Source organism: Nicotiana tabacum, chromosome 11 (assembly GCF_000715075.1).
Source record: "Nicotiana tabacum cultivar K326 chromosome 11, ASM71507v2, whole genome shotgun sequence".
Lineage (NCBI taxonomy): Eukaryota > Viridiplantae > Streptophyta > Magnoliopsida > Solanales > Solanaceae > Nicotiana > Nicotiana tabacum.
In genome coordinates, this window is record NC_134090.1 from 171,603,847 (window position 1) to 171,620,810 (window position 16,964).

Here is a 16,964-nt window from a genome sequence, read left to right on the forward strand (position 1 = left end):
CCTATAATCTTGAAGCCTTCATAACTAGTGAATTAACCTATTTTGCCGAACTGATTTATTACAGACTAACTTATGATATTATTTTCTTATTCCAGTTATTATTTAGTAATTCATGAAATAGCTTAAATACAATCAACAAAAGGAACAAAGAAATAAAAACGAAATTAAAACTTCAAATTTTCATTCTTCATATGTATTCACGCTTCATATTTCGGATTACAATAAACAGCTTTTCAGTTGTGTACCTGATATTGGAAGCAAAAGAAAATGAATATGAGAATCAGCAACAGCAGTAAAATCAGTACAACACAGCAACAATAGCCCAGCAACAGTAACAACCCAGTAACAGACCGGTGGAGTAGTAATCCAAAAAAAACAAAAGCTTCCAGCTTTTATGAAACAACAATTAATTCTGATTTCAAACAACAAAAGAAAACAGAATATTTTTTTTTAGTTTTTTTTTATATTTGAAAGCTTAAATATTTTTCGGAATTTTCTATCTCTTAAATGTTCAGCCTTTTTCTCTCTCTTATTTTCAGATTTGTTTCTCTCTCCCGTTTTTTTTTCTGTATGTGTATTTCTCTTGTCTTTTCTTTTTATTCTGATTTCAAGACTTCTTATAACCCCTCTCATAAAATCTTTCCATTAATTAAAATCAACCCATTTTCTCTACCAAACCCATTATCTTCTCACTCATTCCCATTACATTAAATAACATATCACACCACCCCATTTCATTTTGTCCCCCATGCTTTATTTAAAATAATGCAAGATTCCCCTTTAAATTAAATCTTGTCCCCCCTTTATATTAAATAATCATATCACAACTCACCCCATTTCATTTTGTCCCCCATGCTTCAAATAAACAATTACAAAATGTACAATTCCTAAACTACCCCTTCCGACCTTACTGAAATTACCAAACTACCCCTGAACGTATTACAAATTTACCAAACTACCCATCAGCTATAACACATCAATTAATCAAACTTAACCAAAATATAGACAATATGATCAATTTCTAACAATGTTCAAACAACAATATGAACACGGATGAACATGATAACAACAATATCACATGAACATGATTTTAACAACATTTCAACAACAAATCACATGAACACAAATTGAACAACCAAGAACAACTAAAATTTGATTGAACAATATTTTAGCAACAAACAATCCTATTTTCGGATTCAACAACAACAACAAACAAAGTATGAAGATTTCTAAATTCAATCATATTGAACTTAAAATCAACTCTAACAACATTACAACAAACAATTCTTATATTAAACTTTAAACAAGATTATGAGAACAATTCAAGCAATAATCATAAATGGTAAACAAGAAATCAAACTATACAAAATTCGGATTCAAGATCATCCAAACAAAGTATGAACATGAATGAATCTATTTTAAGACAACAAACATGACGGATTAAACGATTAAAACAATATATTCCTTTAATACAACTAAATTCTTTAAACAAATAACAAGATCGACGAAGAAACAATTATGAACTTAAACTTGAACTTAACAATATTAACAATTTCTAACAATACATAAACACATGAAACAAATTGAAGAAATAGTTGATTAAATTTCAATTTGAATCTAACAAACATCAAACTAATAAATACTTACTTAAACAATAATACAAACATGAAATAAACATGAAAACAACTAATTAAACTTCTATTTTGAAATCTGAAAATTAATTTTAACAAAGCATATGAACATGAACAAACTAGAAAAATAATTTCAACGATGAACAACGAACAAAACAAGAATTGAATTCTTTAACGATTTTGGATCCGGAAAATATCAAACAAAAATATGGACAAAAATAAAACTCAAAAACAACTAACCGGAGATGAATCAACGACGAACTTTGATTGTAAACAAATCTGTCCGAGAACGAATCTCGCACCAAGATAACTTGACGTCGAAGACGACTACGAACGGACGACCAAAGAAGGTGGTCGTTTGGCATCGTTTAAAACAAAGAATGGCAGCCCGCCACAAGCAGAAGGCAGCAGCAGCAACACTGCTGGAGCAGCAGCACGAAACAGTAGCAGCAGCGGTGTCGGAGAAGATGCAACGACAGCCATGGGAGCTCGAGTTCGAGCTCGATGAAGCTCGTCCATGGCTGGACGCGGCGGGCAGCAGTTGTGGTGGTTTGTTTGGACGACACAGCAGCAACATGAAGGATGAAAAACGCAGCAGCAGTGTTGGAGAAGAAGAAAACGCAACAGCAGGAGGAGAAGCAACTACGGGCAACAATGGTGGCGTAGAAGTTGCTCGACGAACTTGAAAAACGCAGCCATGGCAGCGAGGGGATGTCGTGGGGGTGAGAGTGGTTGTGTTGTGTGTGTGTTGACGTGAGGGGGGCAGGGGTGTGAGGGGGGAAGGTCTGCCATGGGAGGAAGGGATGTGAGCTTGAGGAAGAAGAAGAAGATAGGAGGGGGGGCGGATGGTTTAGATTTTTAGGGTTTTCTTCTCTTATTTTTTTTTTGTTTTGTTTTTGTTTTGTAAAAATGAAAGACAAATGGGGTTTGAGTCTTTTGGGTTATGGACTGGGTCGACCCAGTTCGAAATGGACTGGGTCGTAGGGAAGATTGGGCCAATTTTTGGGCATGTGGCTTGAAATTGAAGAAGAGGCCTAATTCCGACTTTCTTTATATTTTTGCTTTCTTTTCTTCTTTTATTTCTCTAAAACTAAATTATAAAAATACTTAAACTATTATTAAGAATTAAATTAAGTTATAAAAGCGCAAATTAACTCCCAATAACAATTAACGCACAATTAAGTATTAATTAAGCATAAAATTGTATATTTGGACATTAAATGCTAAAAATGCAAACGATGCTTATTTTTGTAATTTTTTAATTTTTGTAAAACAAATTTAATTACTAACAACTATAGAATTAAATCCTACATGCAAAATGCGACATATTTTTGTATTTTTTATTAATTTATCAAATAAACACGCACAGACAAATACAAATAATTATTCAAAATATCACAAAATATCACAAAATTGCACACCAAAGAAAAATCATTTTATTTTTGGATTTTTTGGGAGTAATTCTCATATAGGGCAAAAATCACGTGCTTACAGCTGCCCCTCTTTGCCCGGATACACGAAGGGTTTTCGTGCAAAGATAAAGCGAGCGATTTTTGCCCATCCGAGTACTCCGTGTGAAGCATTTTTTGAAAAAGATTTGACCGAACCTTTGCTTCAAAGGTTTCCTACATATCCTGGGCTAAACAGGAATCAGGTCAATGTAGTTCGGGAAGTTTTTGGTAGCTGGGACTACCGTGGGACTGCGATGTTACTGCTGTTGCATGCTGTTATCACTGCTTACCGATCTCCTTGTTACACCGTGCTTAAAAGAAAACAAGAAGCTAGGCTAGACTAAAATTTGTTCTTGTTGCCTTGCTTTCTTGTCGGCTTGTGTTTCCTCCGGTGCTTTTCTTCCGATGCTTTTCTTCCTTTTGACACATGGACTTGAGTTTATGCTGGGACCTCTTGTTGCAACCTTCTGCTTCCCGGTGCTGGGGATTTTATTGTTTACTGCTGGGGATTCCTGTTGTAACCTTCCGCCTTCTGGTGGGGTTACTGATTCCAAACTCTGTAATACAAGACTAAAAAGTTGCTTCAATGCAAAATTATGAAATGTATGCCCGCATTATACTGGTGGGCGACCTAGAGCTGAAAGTATTCCCGCATTTTACTGGTGGGCGACCTAGAACATGAATGTATTCCCGCATTTTACTGGTGGACGACCTAGAACTGAAATGTATTCCCACATTTTACTGGTGGGCGACCTAGAACTGAAATGTATTCCCGCATTTTACTGGTGGGCGACCTAGAACAGAAAGTATTCCCGCATTTTACTGGTGGGCGACCTAGAACTGAAATGTATTCCCGCATTATACTGGTGGGCGACCTAGAACTTAAAAGTATTCCCGCATTCTACTGGTGGGCGACCTAGAACTGAAATGTATTCCCGCATTTTACTGGTGGGCGACCTAGAACTGAAATGTATTCCCGCATTTTACTGGTGGGCGACCTAGAACAGAAAGTATTCCCGCATTTTACTGGTGGGCGACCTAGAACTGAAATGTATTCCCGCATTTTACTGGTGGGCGACCTAGAACAGAAAGTATTCCCGCATTATACTGGTGGGCGACCTAGAACTTAAAAGTATTCCCGCATTTTACTGGTGGGCGACCTAGAACTGAAATGTATTCCCGCATTTTACTGGTGGGCGACCTAGAACAGAAAGTATTCCCGCATTATACTGGTGGGTGACCTAGAACTTAAAAGTATTCCCGCATTCTACTGGTGGGCGACCTAGAACTGAAATGTATTCCTGCATTTTACTGGTGGGCGACCTAGAACAGAAAGTATTCCCGCATTTTACTGGTGGGCGACCTAGAACTGAAATGTATTCCCGCATTTTACTGGTGGGCGACCTAGAACAGAAAGTATTCCCGCATTATACTGGTGGGTGACCTAGAACTTAAAAGTATTCCCGCATTCTACTGGTGGGCGACCTAGAACTGAAATGTATTCCCGCATTTTACTGGTGGGCGACCTAGAACAGAAAGTATTCCCGCATTTTACTGGTGGGCGACCTAGAACTGAAATGTATTCCCGCATTTTACTGGTGGGCGACCTAGAACTGAAATGTATTCCCGCATTCTACTGGTGGGCGACCTAGAACTGAAATGTATTCCCGCATTTTACTGGTGGGCGACCTAGAACTGAAATGTATTCCCGCATTCTACTGGTGGGCGACCTAGAACTGAAATGTATTCCCGCATTTTACTGGTGGGCGACCTAGAACTGAAAGTAAAAGGACAGAAATGTATGCCTCTATTATATGGGCGGGCTCCCAACTTCAATGCTAACTTAGGAGGAAATGCGTCTCCTATGGGTAAACTAAACTTAGGAGGAAATGCGTCTCCTATGGGTAAAAGTAAATTTAGGAGGAAATACGTCTCCTATGGGTAAACTAAACTTAGGAGGAAATGCGTCTCCTATGGGTAAACTAAACTTAGGAGGAAATGCGTCTCCTATGGGTAAAACTAAACTTAGGAGGAAATGCGTCTCCTGTGGGTAAAACTAAACTTAGGAGGAAATGCGTCTCCTGTGGGTAAAAGTAAATTTAGGAGGAAATGCGTCTCCTATGGGTAAACTAAACTTAGGAGGAAATGCGTCTCCTATGGGTAAACTAAACTTAGGAGGAAATGCGTCTCCTATGGGTAAAAGTAAATTTAGGAGGAAATGCGTCTCCTATAGGTAAACTAAACTTAGGAGGAAATGCGTCTCCTATGGGTAAACTAAACTTAGGAGGAAATGCGTCTCCTATGGGTAAAACTAAACTTAGGAGGAAATGCGTCTCCTATGGGTGAAACTAACTTAGGAAGTGCGTCTCCTATTGGCAGAACTAGACTTAGGAAGTGCGTCTCTTATTGGCAAAGGCGTGGAATGTATTCCCTTGTTATACAGGTGGGCGCCTAAAATATGCAATGGACAGACAAGAAAAGTATTCCTTTCGTTATTCAGGCGGGCGCCTGGCTTCAACAACAACTTTGAAAATAAAATCCTATTCGAGGGCGGATGAACCCAAAATATCCTATTCGAGGGCGGATGAACCCAAAATATCCTATTCGAGGGCGGATGAACCCAAAATATCCTATTCGAGGGCGGATGAACCCAAAATATCCTGTTCGAGGGCGGATGAACCCAAAATATCCTGTTCGAGGGCGGATGAACCCAAAATATCCTATTCGAGGGCGGATGAACCCAAAATATCCTATTCGAGGGCGGATGAACCCAAAATATCCTATTCGAGGGCGGATGAACCCAAAATATCCTATTCGAGGGCGGATGAACCCAAAATATCCTATTCGATGGCGGATGAACCCAAAATATCCTATTCGAGGGCGGATGAACCCAAAATATCCTATCCGAGGGCGGATGAACCCAAAATATCCTATTTGAGGGCGGATGAACCCAAAATATCCTATTCGAGGGCGGATGAACCCAAAATATCCTATTCGAGGGCGGATGAACCCACAATATCCTATTCGAGGGCGGATGAACCCAAAATATCCTATTCGAGGGCGGATGAACCCAAAATATCCTATTCGAGGGCGGATGAACCCAAAATATCCTTAAGACTTGAAAATGTCTTACCTCGAATACTTGCTGGGGATAACACTGTTGGGGAATTATTTACTTACCTGTTGGGGGGTAAAATGTTATCAGCTGGGGATAACGCTGTCGAGGCTAACACTGTTGGGGGATTCTGATTCTTTCAGAACTAGTGCTTCACTGAGCTCAAGTTTCATCCCTTTGCTGGGGAACAACTTCCTTCATAGAACTTATTATGTTGGGGGCAACACTGGTTCTAAGACCACTTCCCTTGAGACTGGCGTTATCTTTATTCTTTCCCGCATGGGTACCTGACTTCCAAAAAATTTTCTAAGCGGAAGGAAAATTTTCTGCCCCAGTTTGATAATATCCCTTGCGGCATGCATTTCTGGCATCAATGCCATTTCCTTTACCTGTTTCAAATCAAACAAAATTTGTTAGTTTAAAACATGGTGGTTGGTTGTGATACCCCTACTGGGATGACTTTTCCCTTTCTCCTTCCTTGCTCTGCGTTCCACAGCTTGTTGGGGATGATATTATGTGCTGGGGATAATCCCTTCCTGCTGGGGATATCCGTCTTCTTTTGTGACATAACTCGGAAGCTGGCATTTCCCTGACCTTTTAGTCCTAGTATGAATTTCCCAAATCATGCTCATTGCTCTCCTTGATTTGCCCACTGGCTTTGGCCTTGAGGTTTATAACTTTGGTTTTGGCAAGGATATCCCTTTTGACACTCGTCAATCCTTTTGTCAATTCCCTTTTGCTGGGGATATTTTCTTGACACTGGCCTCGCGCTTGTTCCTCGCTGACTACACCATTTGGATGCACTAGTCAGATCTCATTTTGTATAATTGGGAAGCTGATGACATATTTTGAAGTCATTTCATACTTGTTCTGACCGGACAGACTCTATTGGGGAAAATTTTTTATGAAAGGAGAAAGATAAAAGATACAAAACAAAAGACAAAGGAAATGATGACTCTTTTACAAAAGAAACTATAAATAAAAACCTATCAAACGCAGATACCGACTCTAATGGCCATGACATGCGTATGTGGCCTATCCTCTACCGTCAATCATCTTTCAAGATCTTCAATTGGCGATTCCCCATTGGATTCTTAATCTTATTCGACTTGTAGTGCCCAAAGGGTTTTCACTATCAAGTCTCTCTCATTTTTTGTTCTTCTCTCAGCTTTCATCGCCTTATGGTGCATGTGAAGGTTTTCACCGATATGACTCTCTCATTTGTATCACTTTCCAGCTGGGGATTTGGAGTGTTGCCGGTATGACTCTCTCTGCTGGAGATTAGAGTCCTTTCTGCTGTGGAACAGAATGTTATGTTCGCCGGTAAGACTCTCATTTGTCTGACTTGGCATCTTTTGAAGACTGGTCAGAAGGTCTTTCTTTGGACCGTAATGTGGGTTTTGGATAGGGCTAGAAAAAAAGGGTATTAAAGGCTCAAAAATGCATTAATTCTGGGTTATTAGTTACAACTTTCGGAACTAGATTTATTTACCACAAACGCAACTTTTGCCCCAGTTTCTTGCTTGGGGATATTTTACTTGATTGATTTATATTTTTTCAAAACTATGACCGAGCCGTGAAGCGCCTACGTATCCTCTTTGAGGAATCAGGTCAAACGTAGTTCCCAATTCCTCTTTTTCATTTGACTTTCTTTTGTTTTTTTTTGTTACCATTTTTCTTTTCTTTTCTTTTTCGTTTTGTTGTTTTTTTTTTTTCATGTTTTCATGCCATGCTCGCGTTTTCTAGTCGTTTTTACTGATTCCGAACGAGGGGTATGAAAGAAAAATAAGTAAGGCTCGAAAAGGGGTAACGAAGGATAAAGTGTTTAGGTAGCAGAACAAAATGCCTTCGTCATTCCAGTCTTCAAAACATGCCAAATGCAAACAACACAACAAACAATAGATTTATAGTCTCTTCCGACGGTGCTGGGCTTGACAATTATGTTAAACATATGTTTGTTCATTTGTCACTTCTAAAGCACCGTTGGGCGACACTCTCATTCTCTTTTATTATGAACGACCCTCATGCCAATTTAGGCGAATCTTTATTTAACGGTTTTCTTTGTGTTTGCCCCAGTTCCACATGACTTGGGCTCCAAATAATCTCAAACCGTTCTTATTTCCTTTAAATGCTTTGATCACCTTCTCAGAGTTTTATGATTAACTTTTAAAACTAGGCCCAAACTGGGTGCGCATGTCATGTCCCTAGAATCGGCATTGAACAAAAATGATAAAAGGACTAAACAAAAAGATGACTGGAAATAATAAAAGACCGGATTTTGTATTAGACTACCGGTGAAATGGTTTAAATAACAAAACAAACAAAACAATCCAGAACAAAATCCTAAAACAAACTGGACAAGACAACATCCGACTTATAACCCTAATAATCCGAACAACAGAAATGACAACAAAATGAGCCACCACAAGCTTCTCTCTTGCTGACCAAGGAACGAAACGTCCTCCCACTTTATCAAAATTGGCATTTTAGCCACTGAGCTTTGCATCAATACTGCCGAGACCATTACCAACTTCAATCTCATCAACCTCTGTCGGCAAGTTCTCGAGGGGGTTCGAGTGCTCCATGTCACTGTTATTAATCACAACCCGCCCTTCTCGGATCATTTTCTCTACTTCCCTTCTCCAACTATGACAGCTCTCAATGTTGTGCCCTATGACATTGGAGTGGTAGGCGCATCGCGCTGCCGGATCAAAGCTCCTTGCAAGTGGATTTGGAGTACATGCGGGGAGTGGTTCAATCGAGCCAGCATGCCTTAGCCTTTCAAACAGACTGGCATAAGATACCCCGATAGGGGTGAGAGCCTTTTCTCGTTTCAGCAACCTCTTCATTCTTGCATGTTGACAGGGCCAGAAACCTGATCCAGATGGCTTTTGGTAGGCTTGTATGGGTGGGTAAGCATTTCGTGGAGTCGGGTACCTGGGAAGTGAGGTATGGCTTTTGAGGTCACGGGGAAAGAAGTGGTGTTGGGGAGCGGAGAAACATTGAAGAGTGATGGAGCTACTCGGATAGCTGGGAAAGCTGCCATAAATGGGTTGGGATGGAGAGTATGGAGAATCTTCCATTATGGTGTTGGGTGCTTGGGAAATGACCGAGTTCAAGAGGCTTGGCGGTGGAAGGGGTGGTGCTTTTCCCGTTATCCATGCCTGATACATGTCTGCCACATGCTGTCTCAGCATTTTCACTTCTTCTACCAACCTGTTGTTCTGTTCGACCAATTGTTGTCGGTCATCAGTACCGATCCACTCGGTTCTGCGGTTCGGAGCCATTGTCCTTTGATTTTGCTTTGCATGGAGGAGTTACCACAACCAACCACTTTCTATATATGGACACATCAAAGGGAAGCCATCACGTTAGTGTTAGGGCATTGGACAGACAATCATGTATCAGAGATACAATGTACCTAAGCAGTTAGACAATTGTGCCCCCTGAAAATCTTCCACACTCTCTTTTATTTATTTATTATTATATTTTTTTTATATTTTTTTTATTTTGGTGGTGGTCTAATCTTATGGAGATTGCCTACGTATCATGACCCCGCATGAATCAGACCGAGCGTAGTTCGGACCCAATAAAAGATAAACAATGCTAAACATTTTTTTTTTCAATTTTCATGTTAAAACAAACTGGGTTTCAAAGGTTTGAAGATGACCTACAAGCTGGAAAATCAAACAACTCACATATTCTAATTAAAAGATTTACAAACGGCCAGTTTCTTTCCCCGTTTGACAAATGCAACCAAACGGTTATTTTTGCAAATGTGGCCCCTTCCAAATTTCACATGAATTTGAGGTCGGGGAGGATTATTTTATGACACTTTACACACTTGTCCATTCTTTTACGAAAATAACCTTTCGACAACTGACAGATACTCTAAGGCTATTTCGGCAAGAACGGTTCAAGACGCGGCCGAAGTTGGCTCGGCTTATTTTGACTAAAAAATCCAAACGGTATTCACCTGACCGCTGACTCTTTTTTTTTTTCAAATTATACTAAAAACCTGATGTTGCAAACACGGTCCTTCAGCGCCTCGGGGACGAAGATTTATAGGGCTGTGTGGGTCAACTAGACCAAAATCCTAAACATGACCCAAAAAGGTGGCTGTTTATGCAAAGTCAGCCTTCCGGCGTCCCTCTCGGGAACATTCGGCTATTTTTGACAAAACATCATCACCCGACTTATTTATGACTCTTTTTATCATTTTTCGAATTAGAAAAGTCAATATTGCAAACACGGCCTTTCAATGCCTCGGGGACGAAGATTTTTAAGGCTGTGTGGGTCAACTGGACAAAATCTTAAAAATGACCCGAATGTGGCTGTTTATGCAAAGTCAGCCTCCCGGCGTCCCTTTCGGGAACATTCGGCTATGTCTTCATAAAACAGCGTCACCCGACTTCTCTATGACAAAATTAAAATTTTGACATGTTTTTTTTTTGGCTATTTTAGCAAAAGGGGAGGTTGGACACCACCCGACTTATTCATGACAAGATTAAAATTTTTGATTTTTGGTTATTTTAGCAAAAGGTGAGGTTGGACCCGATGAGGGTTGCCTACGTATCTCACATCCGGTGAGAATCAAACCCGCGTAGTTCGAGCCTCGCGAATAAGTAAATGAACTAATATATTTTATTTTAATTGGAACTGTGAAAGAACTGCTTCAAAAGAAGAAAGGAAGTATATATATATATATATATATATATATATATATATATATTTTTTTTTTTTTGATTGATTTCTTTTTGAAAGAAAGACTTGTAAAAATTCCTTTTCTTTTGATTTGAACTTTGAGAATTTCAAAAGTAAAAGGAAGTTTTTTTTTTTTTAATTTTGCATTTGTTTTTTTTTCTTATTCTAAAGAAAAAAAAAAGAAAATATTTTTGGAATTTTACTTTTGATAAAAGAAATGCTTCTAAAAAATATTTTTTGAATTTTGAATTTTCTTTTCAATTTTGAAAGAAGTATCAAAATATTTTCGGATTTTTTTTTTTAAAAAAAAACATTTTTATTATTTTTGTTTTATCAACAATGGAAAATAAAGATATTTATATTATTTTTTGCAAGACATATCTTTTTTGGAATTTTACTTTGAATTTTCTTGGCAAGACAAATACTCTTTGCAACAAATAAAGATATATATATTTTTTGGAAATAAAAAAAACTTTTCAGATTTATATATATATTTGCGACAAATAATGAAAGACTTTTTTTTTTTTTTTTTTTGCATTTTCATAAGCAAATAAATAATAAAAAAAACATTTTGAAAATAAGACTCTTTTCATTTTCATTTTCATGGCAAGACAAACTATATATTTTTTCTATTTTTTTTTTGAAAAACACAACAGAACAACGACTCTTTTTTTCTTTTCTTAGCTTTTAATAAAACAAACTAATAAGACATTTTTTTTCATTTTCTCAAAATTTCGGCAGAGTTTTGACAGTATTTGGGCATTTGTTTTCTTTTCAAACTAATAACCGCTATTTCTTTTTTTCAATTTCAAAATATTATTCCTGATATTCACAAGTCAGTCAACACACAAGTCCGAATCAAATTAATGCGCAAGTAGTAACAAGTAAGATGCATCAGGATGGTCATTTTCATTTTTGGTGCACCTGTCCTAGACAGACCCAACCCCTGTGTTGAGCCTCCAAAGTCAGATGCACGTGATGCAAACAAACGTTCCTACTAGGGATCCGGCATGTGGCTTTGTTATACTAGGTTCAGAACCTGGGTGTTTGTTCTAGACCTGGCTTACCCGAGCGGACAGCTCGAGCCGAGGGGGTAGCGTACCGGGAATACAGAAGCTTCACCGGCTTAGCAACTTGTCCGAACCTCGTTCTAAATTGGGATTTGACACTATACAGAAAAGAAGTCGTACGAAGTACGCCCTTCTTCATGATTTAGAAGACTCAGAGAGGAGATGGGTTTCGGCACAGTTTATACACAGTTCACGTAATATCAAAGCGGTAAAAGCAGCATTTAGCACATTAGGCTCAAACATGTAAAAATCAGATAAAACCAAATATAACAATTTATATGAGCTCGAATTTCTAACCCTGAACCACTGGTTCTGGGCTAGTCCCCAGTGGAGTCGCCAGAGCTGTCACACCTCCTTTTTCCGCCCCCGCGAGGGTACAAGGAGTTTTTTCCCAATTAAAGGACAGTCGAAACGGGATTTGTTTATTTATTTCAGAGTCGCCACTTGGGAGATTTAGGGTGTCACAAGTCACCAGTTTAATCCCGAATCGAGGAAAAGAATGACTCCATATTACAGTCCGCGAACCAGAAATCCGGATAAGGAATTCTGTTAACCCGGGAGAAGGTGTTAGGCATTCCCGAGTTCCGTGGTTCTAGCACGGTCGCTCAATTGTCATATTTGGCTTATTTATCTGATTTTAATACAATTATGAACCGATGTGCCAATTTTAACTCTTTACCACTTTATTATTATTATTATTATTTTTAAAAAAATTGTGAACATCGTTTAAAACATGTCTTTGGATTACGTCACATGAAATGCACCCGCAATCCGGAACACATTTTTATTCAATGTTTTAGGATTTAGATTTGGGTCGCATGAAATGCGCATCCGAGTTTAAGAAGGTAAAATTAATTAAATCGCGCCTAAAGAGTCTAGCGTATCATTATTTTGGGTAGGGCCGTGAAATTTGCTAAAACGGCTCCTCCCTAATTCTAAGCGATTAAATGTACATTTATTGAGGGCCCCGCAATCTATACATTTCATTAAGCGAGGCTCATCTCATTTATTTGGACAAATCTTAAAACGACTACATTTTTCTATAAAAATGAGTCTCTAAAATAAAGAAAGAAAATCCTAATTTATTACTAGCTTTTATTATTTTAAGAAGACATGACATGCTAATTGCTTGATTAATACAAATATTGATGAAAAAGGAATTTCACTCTTAATTTCGAAATTATAAATAAAATAAAAATTCAACAACTATTATTCAAAATAAACAAATATAGCTAGATTAAAACTCAGCATTGTTATTTTTTTTTTTTAAAAAAATTATTGAGATTAATTATTCACAATCATTTGAAACTAGATTTAACCATAATTACTAAAGCTTATTAGAAAGTTTATTAGACTTAAACGTTCTCTTAATCTTGCTAAAGCTCAAGTCATGCCTTAATGCCTAATTTACGATGTTTAATTTAAATTCGTGTCTTAGCTAAATTTAGCTACTTGTTCATGATCAACCTATAATCTTGAAGCCTTCATAACTAGTGAATTAACCTATTTTGCCGAACTGATTTATTACAGACTAACTTATGATATTATTTTCTTATTCCAGTTATTATTTAGTAATTCATGAAATAGCTTAAATACAATCAACAAAAGGAACAAAGAAATAAAAACGAAATTAAAACTTCAAATTTTCATTCTTCATATGTATTCACGCTTCATATTTCGAATTACAATAAACAACTTTTCAGTTGTGTACCTGATATTGGAAGCAAAAGAAAATGAATATGAGAATCAGCAACAGCAGTAAAATCAGTACAACACAGCAACAATAGCCCAGCAACAGTAACAACCCAGTAACAGACCGGTGGAGTAGTAATCCAAAAAAAACAAAAGCTTCCAGCTTTTATGAAACAACAATTAATTCTGATTTCAAACAACAAAAGAAAACAGAATATTTTTTTTAGTTTTTTTTTTATATTTGAAAGCTTAAATATTTTTCGGAATTTTCTATCTCTTAAATGTTCAGCCCTTTTTCTCTCTCTTATTTTCAGATTTGTTTCTCTCTCCCGTTTTTTTTTCTGTATGTGTATTTCTCTTGTCTTTTCTTTTTATTCTGATTTCAAGACTTCTTATAACCCCTCTCATAAAATCTTTCCATTAATTAAAATCAACCCATTTTCTCTACCAAACCCATTATCTTCTCACTCATTCCCATTACATTAAATAACATATCACACCACCCCATTTCATTTTGTCCCCCATGCTTTATTTAAAATAATGCAAGATTCCCCTTTAAATTAAATCTTGTCCCCCCTTTATATTAAATAATCATATCACAACCCACCCCATTTTATTTTGTCCCCCATGCTTCAAATAAACAATTACAAAATGTACAATTCCTAAACTACCCCTTCCGACCTTACTGAAATTACCAAACTACCCCTGAACGTATTACAAATTTACCAAACTACCCATCAGCTATAACACATCAATTAATCAAACTTAACCAAAATATAGACAATATGATCAATTTCTAACAATGTTCAAACAACAATATGAACACGGATGAACATGATAACAACAATATCACATGAACATGATTTTAACAACATTTCAACAACAAATCACATGAACACAAATTGAACAACCAAGAACAACTAAAATTTGATTGAACAATATTTTAGCAACAAACAATCCTATTTTCGGATTCAACAACAACAACAAACAAAGTATGAAGATTTCTAAATTCAATCATATTGAACTTAAAATCAACTCTAACAACATTACAACAAACAATTCTTATATTAAACTTTAAACAAGATTATGAGAACAATTCAAGCAACAATCATAAATGGTAAACAAGAAATCAAACTATACAAAATTCGGATTCAAGATCATCCAAACAAAGTATGAACATGAATGAATCTATTTTAAGACAACAAACATGACGGATTAAACGATTAAAACAATATATTCCTTTAATACAACTAAATTCTTTAAACAAATAACAAGATCGACGAAGAAACAATTATGAACTTAAACTTGAACTTAACAATATTAACAATTTCTAACAATACATAAACACATGAAACAAATTGAAGAAATAGTTGATTAAATTTCAATTTGAATCTAACAAACATCAAACTAATAAATACTTACTTAAACAATAATACAAACATGAAATAAACATGAAAACAACTAATTAAACTTCTATTTTGAAATCTGAAAATTAATTTTAACAAAGCACATGAACATGAACAAACTAGAAAAATAATTTCAACGATGAACAACGAACAAAACAAGAATTGAATTCTTTAACGATTTTGGATCCGGAAAATATCAAACAAAAATATGGACAAAAATAAAACTCAAAAACAACTAACCGGAGATGAATCAACGACGAACTTTGATTGTAAACAAATCTGTCCGAGAACGAATCTCGCACCAAGATAACTTGACGTCGAAGACGACTACGAACGGACGACCAAAGAAGGTGGTCGTTTGGCATCGTTTAAAACAAAGAATGGCAGCCAACAAGCAGAAGGCAGCAGAAGCAACACTTCTGGAGCAGCAGCACGAAACAGTAGCAGCAGCGGTGTCGGAGAAGATGCAACGGCAGCCATGGGAGCTCGAGTTCGAGCTCGATGAAGCTCGTCCATGGCTGGACGCGGCGGGCAGCAGTTGTGGTGGTTTGTTTGGACGACACAGCAGCAACATGAAGGATGAAAAACGCAGCAGCAGTGTTGGAGAAGAAGAAAACGCAACAGCAGGAGGAGAAGCAACTACGGGCAACAATGGTGGCGTAGAAGTTGCTCGACGAACTTGAAAAACGCAGCCATGGCAGCGAGGGGATGTCGTGGGGGTGAGAGTGGTTGTGTTGTGTGTGTGTTGACGTGAGGGGGGCAGGGGTGTGAGGGGGGAAAGGTCTGCCATGGGAGGAAGGGATGTGAGCTTGAGGAAGAAGAAGAAGATAGGAGGGGGTGGGGGGCGGATGGTTTAGATTTTTAGAGTTTTCTTCTCTTATTTTTTTTTTGTTTTGTATTTGTTTTGTAAAAATGAAAGACAAATGGGGTTTGAGTCTTTTGGGTTATGGACTGGGTCGACCCAGTTCGAAATGGACTGGGTCGTAGGGAAGATTGGGCCAATTTTTGGGCCTGTGGCTTGAAATTGAAGAAGAGGCCTAATTCCGACTTTCTTTATATTTTTGCTTTCTTTTCTTCTTTTATTTCTCTAAAACTAAATTATAAAAATACTTAAACTATTATTAAGAATTAAATTAAGTTATAAAAGCGCAAATTAACTCCCAATAACAATTAACGCACAATTAAGAATTAATTAAGCATAAAATTGTATATTTGGACATTAAATGCTAAAAATGCAAACGATGCTTATTTTTGTAATTTTTTAATTTTTGTAAAACAAATTTAATTACTAACAACTATAGAATTAAATACTGCATGCAAAATGCGACATATTTTTGTATTTTTTATTAATTTATCAAATAAACACGCACAGACAAATACAAATAATTATTCAAAATATCACAAAATATCACAAAATTGCACACCAAAGAAAAATCATTTTATTTTTGGATTTTTTGGGAGTAATTCTCATATAGGGCAAAAATCACGTGCTTACAATAATACATTCTGAGATGGACCCTGGGATCACCTGTACCGTCGAACATTTCGAACTTGGGAGGTTTGTACCCCTCCGGGAGTTTGACATCTGGCTGAACACAAAGATCTTCATAGTTCAAACCTTCCACACCTTTGCTATCTTCGATACCCTGGACCCGGCTGGTTAACCTCTTGAGCTCAGCAGCTAAATTCTGAATGAGGGAGTCTTTGCTGTCTGATTCAGGTGTATCTGAGATAGGCTGGGCATAGTGGGGTACAATGTCCACAAAGATGGGAGCGTTCTGGTCGTTTGTGGTGTTTTAGGGTTCGGGAATGAGCAGTGGAGTGTTGTTGCAGGTGTTGCAGGCTTGGGTATGAGCGGGTTGTGCTGGTGGTGGTATAGTATGGTTCTGGTTGTT